Genomic DNA, 7,281 nt, shown 5'->3' on the forward strand with positions numbered 1-7,281 from the left:
AGAATTACCTCCTAAGATTTGGGGGGCTAAAATCTTACTCCTTGGCATTTACCCAAAAGTCCAGAGACAAGTACATCCTAAAGCCACAACGATGTTCATTGCAGCACTATTTACCATAGCAAAGATATGGAACCAACTCAGATGCCCCTCAGTTGATGAGTGGATCAACAAGATGTGGTATTTATACAAAATGGAATTCTGCGCTGCTATCAGAAAGAATGACAATGCTCCATTTAGAAGGAAATGGAAAGACTTGGAAAAATCATATTAAGTGACGTAAGCCAGACCCAAAGGAATATAGGAATAAAGGAATATGGTTTTCCTCATTTGTCATAATTAGTACACATCTAGGGCTCTCCTAGCAGAGGATTACAATAGCGCAAAACCTAGATAAGGTCATATAGGATGAGACTAAATGAAAGGATCTCTAGGATTTAGAAATAAGAGCGTTATATTGAGTGATTGTTGTTCTTAATGTACTATGTTATTTCTCTTCTCCTTTGTTGCCCTTTGGTTAATCTCATATTGTTACTGACTTTGTTACCTGTTAGTTATATTGTATATGCATTTATTTATTTGAAATAGGAAAGGGAAGGGGGGAAAACCAAGATGATTGGGAAGGAGTGGGAGAGGGAAATGGGGACAAAAGCATAAGAAGGGGTGTGAGAAGTAATGCACCTACTATCTGGTGAATGTAACTGTAACCCCTCTATACATTACTTTGATAAAAAATGAACAAAAAAAGATTTGGAGGGCAAAGAGGAAAAGTACAAATGGAGATCTGTGTATCCAACAGGTAAGAGTTTAAATCAACCTAACAAACTCTCAAAATGCATCTATTTTCCACATCCACCAATAACCTTTCATGACAATTTGGAAGGCCAAATTTAAAATTTGAATTCTACAAGGTTAGACCTTTGTAGGGTTCCACAGTAGAATATGATAGTATAAAAGGAGTGCTCTTTAGCCAGGGGCTTGGAGGTTCTAAGATTAGAATTCATAGCAGCAATGAGAGGGAAAGTAAGAGACAGAAAATTGAACAAGGAATATATCTAAATGGACTCCGTGTTATAAAGATTTCTATGAATTCCTGGACCTGATGGGGAAGGCCACAAATCACTGTCACCCACAATGTGTATGTGTGTGCATATATATATATATGTATGTATATATACATATATACATACACACATGCCGATATATATGTTAATATACATATAGAAGTGTGTGCATACATACATGCATATAGACAAATATACAACATATACAACAAATACACATATATGATGCAACACATATACACAGTTATGTGTAAACTGTATGGCATATATGCATACACATACGGTGACATGTATATATGAAAAAAATTTCCTACTGTTCTCATATTCTCACTCAATTTTTAGCTTCCAGTGAAGTCCTATCATTTGAGACATGCCTACACATCTGGCTTTTTGCTGATTAATTGGAAATAAGAGTCTCTCAAATTTGTCTTTCTGAATTTCTGGTTCAAAACCAAGATTTTTAGACCTCAGCCTCCTAATTAACTAGAATTATAGGCATGAGCCATTAGAGCCCAATACAATCTTTAAATATGTTTTGTTAGCTAGAACCAAGAGATGAAGTAGTCTGAGAGGTATTCAGATAGCTGTCGTTTCTCTTCAGTGTGAACAAATCTGCTTTAGATTTGGATGGGGAACTTCTCAGATAAAAAGAATGCCATATTGATAAAAGGCCGTGATTGATGCTGTGATAAGAATCTAACCTAAAATAGGCCTGTAAGGCCATTGATCCTTTGTCTTATAGACTCCACAAGTGACTTTCTATGTCTATTTCAGTGTTAGACCTCAGACAATTACTTGACCTCTGGGTCACTTGATATTTGGTCTTTTAGTTGCCCCCCATTTTTTTGGTCTTTTGTAGCTGTTCTACCTTCTTCCTGACCCTCCCCCCACAGAGCTGAGGACTGAACTCAGAGCCTGGCACTTGCCAGGCAAGTACTCTTCCACTGAGTTAAATCCCTAACCCCTATATTTGGTCTTTTGGGCCAATCTCTGGACTAAGTCTCTATTCCTTTACTACATCCGCCTCTAGAAGAAGTATCACTGCTCCTCTCATCAAAGCTTCTGGGTTAGCTAAAGCCAAAGTTGTTTAGATCCTTGCTGCTTGATATGTTGCAACAAGATCCAGAAAGGTCAATGATTTCTTTTTGACGTAGAGGTTAGGTTAGGGCGATTTCTGTCTGAGGACTCATTTGTGCCACAGGTTCATGGATCCTGAAGGGTCAGCCCCAGTGAGTTGAGCTTCTTTTGAAGATATTATTTCAATTTCTTCCCTAGTTTACTGTTGAGAAGGAAATCTCCAGGAAGGATGGGGAAGACTGCCTGACCTATGAGAGCTTGGAAGCTGGAGGCCAAATGTCCAAGATTTTTGGACTGCATACAGTAAACCCATACACTTTTCCCCCCACAACACATCATGTTCCAGGTGATGAATTTTAGATGGCATGGAAAATTGTGCCTCAGTCTAGAGTCTGTGCAACACCCTCTGCAAGACCTTGGCTAGGTTAGAGCAGAGATGGTAGGATTAGGAGCAGGGATTGAAACTGAATCTAGGCAGGAGGGAGATGTTTTAATGGAGATTGGGGTTTCAGGAAAGGCTCCAGGTTGAATTCAGGACAGAGGTATAGTGTTAGGAACCACTAGGGATTCAGGGATTCAGGTTTAAGTAATCCCCAAACACTCTACCATACCCATTTTCTACACCTTTTCTAAATGCTATCTCCATGTGAGCTGTCTTACGTCTCATAATTTACCATCACTTTCATAAGCTGTGAAGCCTTTTGTTTGTTGCCAGAGTCCAGAAATCTTATTTGATTTCCTATAATGTGGGAAGACAAGTTGTAGGGAAGTAAATCCTGGCAATGTTGCATGAGAAGTACTCTGCCTTGAGGACAACTGTCCTCCTCTCTTTGACATGTAGTGTCAGCATGTTTTTATTTAACAAGTACTTAATGCTGGAGCCTAAGAGCTATTGATAACTTTACTCATAGGCTCTGCCTCCAAGCTTGCGGTGAGGCTGTAGAGAGCTGTCCTACATGGATCAAGGACTGTGCACATATAGAGGAGAGTCCACTATCCAACAGCATTGCTGACCTGCCAAGCAACCTATGCAAGCAGCCAATTTTTGTCTGGAAATTGGGGCCTTGCTTGCTTGTGTTTGTCTAAGAGCTTGAAGAGTATTATTAGGCTATTTCAGATCTTACTTTTTTTTTTAATTTAGGCACTCACAAGCTATAAACTGTCCTCTTAGGACTGCCTTTGCTGTATCCCAAAATTGCTCTTTCACTTTCATTAGAATTTAGGAACTTTAAGTTTTCTTCCCTTCTTTCTTCTATTTCTTTTTTTCTTTCTGCTGGTCCTGAGACTTGAACTCCCGGCCTAGAAACTGTTCCTGGGCCTCTTTGTACTCAAGGCTAGCACTCTACCACTTGGGCCACAGAGCCGCTTCTAGCTTTTTCTGAGCAGTTTTTTTTGTCAGTCCTGGGCCTTGAACTCAGGGCCTAGGCACTATCCTTGGGCTTTCTCAGGGCTACAACTCTACCACTCGAGCCACAGTATCATTTCTGGCTTTTTCTATTTATGTGGTACAGAGGAATCGAACCTGGGTCTTCATGCATGTTAGGCAAGTACTCTACTACTAGGCTAAACTCCCGGCCTAGGTCTTGCTTTTTGATTCAGTTTTCCATTCTATGTCGATCTGCTGCTTCTTTCTCTTGTTGGCCTTTTAGCAGCTTCCTCCTGTGAGAAGTCTGAAAGCTTCTTCCACCCTTTCTCTTCTTTTCACCTTCTTGGTCATCTCCTTCTTCAGAATCAGATGTTGAAGTAACTCCTATTTTAGCTAAACTTTTCCTTTTTGATTCAACTTCTTTCTTTCCTTCCTTTTTGTCTGGTTCTTTTCTTGGTTTATCTTCTTCCTTCTGTCCCTCTTCATCCTTTTGTTTTCTTTTTGCCATTCCTGGGGCTTGAACTCAGGGCTTGATCCCTGCCGTTGGACTTTCCTCAAGGCTAGTGCTCTACCCACTTGAGCCACAGCACCACTTCTGGCGTTTTCTATGTATGTGGCACCAACGAATTGAACCCGGGTCTTCGTGCATGCTAGGCAAGCACTCTAACACTAGGCCAAACTCCTGGCCCCTCTTCATCCTTTTTAAGCTGCTTCTTTGGTGGTTTTTCCTCTTGCCCTTTTTCTTACTTTTGCCTTCCTCAGTGGTCATGTCACTCTGAAGGACAGGGCTATTTTCCTGTTTTAGGTCTGCCTGTTGGTTTTGGAGTCTTGACTTCAGTAGCGGCAGGCTGTCCTCTTTTAGGACTTTGAGATTAACATATGCTGTTGCTGTTGTCACTATTCCTGCCTCCTCAGGTTCTATTTGTTTTTCTGCCTTTCTCCTTCTCCCTCTTCTAGCAGCTTTTGGAGTAGTTGTGTCAACTGCTTTAGTCACATCCTCATTGCTGGCTTTTTCTTCTTGATCGGTATCTTCCTTGGAAACACTAGTTTCTTTTTCTTCAATTTCAACACCAGATGGATGCATTTGATTGGTTGATGCCTGTGCACTTGAAAATTTCACTTTTGGATTGTTATATATCTCCGATAAACTTTCATTGAAATCTTTTCGCTTATTTGGTTTGCTGTACTTTTCCTTATTTTCTGAGTAAGGAAATATATCCTTTGGTCCAAAAAAACAAAAGAGCAAATAAAATGGATAGTTTGTAGGTGGTTTTTCAGCTCCATCAGGAACTTCATCTACTCGAGCTGGCCAATGGGGATAACCTTTCATCCTGGCAAAGACGAGGTCATGTTTCAGGGTCCTGAGACCTGGCGCTGGGCGGGTGGGTGGAGGGATGCGGGAGCGAGGCTGCGAACCTGGGTCCTGCCCCGTGTCCCTCTGTCCCCAGGCTGGCCGGGAGTCTACTTCCCCACCACTCATGAGTTCTTAATTTGATCTTTCTATGTTGTTGTATTTTCTTTTTGTGTTTATCTGACTGATCTATTTTTCTCCAGTTTATCTTCAGTCTTTGGTATTTTCAGCTTATCCCACTCTATTAACAAGCCGTGTGTGTGTGTGTGTGTGTGTGTGTGTGTGTGTGTGTGTGTGTGTGCGCGCTCATACTGGTACTTGAACTAAGGGCCTTCAGTTCTTTGTTTTTTCCTTCCTTCCTTCCTTCCTTTCTTCCTTCCTTCCTTCCTTCCTTCCTTCCTTCCTTCCTTCCTTCCTTCCTTCCTTCCTTCCTTCCTTCCTTCCTTCCTTCCTTTCTTTTCCTGGTCCTGGAGCTCAAATTCTGGGCGTGGATGCTGTCCCTGAACTTCTTTGTGCTCAAGGCTAGTACTCTACCACTTGATCCATGGTGCCACTTCCTTTTTTTTTGTCTGTGATTAATCAGAGATAGTTTCATGGACTTTCCTGAGTGGTCTAGCTTTGAATCATGATTCTCAGATAGCAGCCTTCTGAGTAGCTAGAACCATAGGCATGAGCCACCAGTACCCAGTGGACCTTCAGTTCTTGCTGAACTTTTTCATGCAAGTCTGATTCTCTAACACTTGAGCCAAAACTTCACTTTCATCTCTTTGCTGATTAAGTGGAGGTAATTTCATAGACTTTGAGCTGCAATCCTCAGATCTCAGCTTCCTGAATAGGTAGGATTACAGGTAGAAGGTACAAATCCTCAGAGCCTGACCTTAGCAAGACTTCGTATTTGGTTATTGTGTTTTTAGTTTCCAAATTTTCATTTTTATTTCTTTCATTGTTTCTGTCTTTCTGGAATTCTACTTTCATATTCTACATTGTCTTACCTATTAAACTCATCTGATTAGAATTTTCATTCAGTTAGCTATTTGTATCTTCTTTGATTGCAATTAAGCACCTATATATCTTTTTTATTTCACTGATCATTCTTGTCATTGCTTTTTAAAAATCTGTGGCAGTCCTAGGGTCTGAGCCCAGTCAGAGCCTGAGTGGTATCCCTGTGCTTCTTTTATTCAAGTCTAGTGTTCTACCACTTGAGCTCCACTTCTGACTTTTTTTTGGTAGCTTATTGAACATAAGAATCTCTTGGGTTTTCCTTCCTGGGCTGGCTCCAAACCATGGTACTCAGAGTTTAGCTTCCTGAATAGCTAAGATTGTAGGAGTGAGATACTGGTTCCTGGTGTCATTGGTCTTTTGACTTCTCAGTTTTTTGGAGGACCTGTATTTCACTGTTTTCATTCTAGCAATATGTCTACATTGCGATTTATGCAGTTGAATGCAAGTTTTTGGTTGGAATATTTGTCTATGACCTTGCAGTTAGAGATTTTTACAGTGTTTTTGTGTATATGGGTGATGGCAGAGTTATGAATTTTTATGATTAGTGTTCAATCACCACTCAAGACATTGGTTCCAGTCTCCTATTCCACTCAGAGGAAGCTTAGATTCTATTATAGGCACTTGTTCCTTTCTCAGGCCGTGGTGTCTGGCATTTCCATGGTTCTTTAAGGTCCATGAATTTCCTGGATGGAGTTGAGACTGAAAATGTTGTTCAACCAAGCATCAGCATTCTTTTTTTTTGTCTCTTGGTGAATTCGAAGATGCAGTTAATGTGTGCAGGGCCTGCGAATTTCCTTGTCAGGTTTTTCTATATCCTCTCCATTTATTTATTTGATTGTGAGACTTGAACTCAGGGTCTGGGTGCTGGCCCTGAACTATTTTGCTGTATCACTTTAAACCACAGCACCACTACCACTTTTCTAGTGGTAAATTGGAGATAAGAGTCTCACAGACTTTCTCACCCAGGAAGGATCCTCAGACCTCAGCTTCCTGAGTAGCTAGGGTTGCAGATATGAGTCACTAGCCACCTGGCTTCTGCATCACTTTTAAGACCATACATGATGGTACACAATCAGTAGTGGCACAGAGTTAATGAATCCATGTTGTTCTGCTACTAGAAAGTTCATGGGATATCTAGAATCTAGATCACTGTGCCACCAGCTATAATTTCTTTAGCAGTTTTACCTAAGACACAATTTTCTGCTTGTTTCACTTCCAAACTGCTGAGAAGCTGGAACATGTTCTCTGCCTCTGTCTATACCACCATCTTTGCTCTCCCACTAACCTAATTTTTGATAATAATGATACTGAAGCTTTGGGAATCTGGACTCTTGAGGTCAAGACCTGTCTGTGTTAAAATTAACCAAATTCAAGGGATGGCATTTGTTTTCTAAGCCGTAAAACTATGCTCTGAAAATTGAATG

At 40.7% G+C, this 7,281-nt stretch overlaps 1 pseudogene; it reads right to left on the reverse strand.

Moving 5' to 3' along the window:
- Window positions 1-4,154: 4,154 nt before the first annotated feature.
- LOC150064830 (PC4 and SFRS1-interacting protein pseudogene) lies at window positions 4,155-6,283 on the reverse strand (annotated as a pseudogene).
- Between the last annotated feature and the right edge of the window lie 998 nt (window positions 6,284-7,281).

This window comes from Megascapheus bottae, chromosome 3 (genome assembly GCF_031878675.1).
Source record: "Megascapheus bottae isolate mThoBot1 chromosome 3, mThoBot2.hap1, whole genome shotgun sequence".
In the NCBI taxonomy this organism is placed as follows: Eukaryota; Metazoa; Chordata; class Mammalia; order Rodentia; family Geomyidae; genus Megascapheus; species Megascapheus bottae.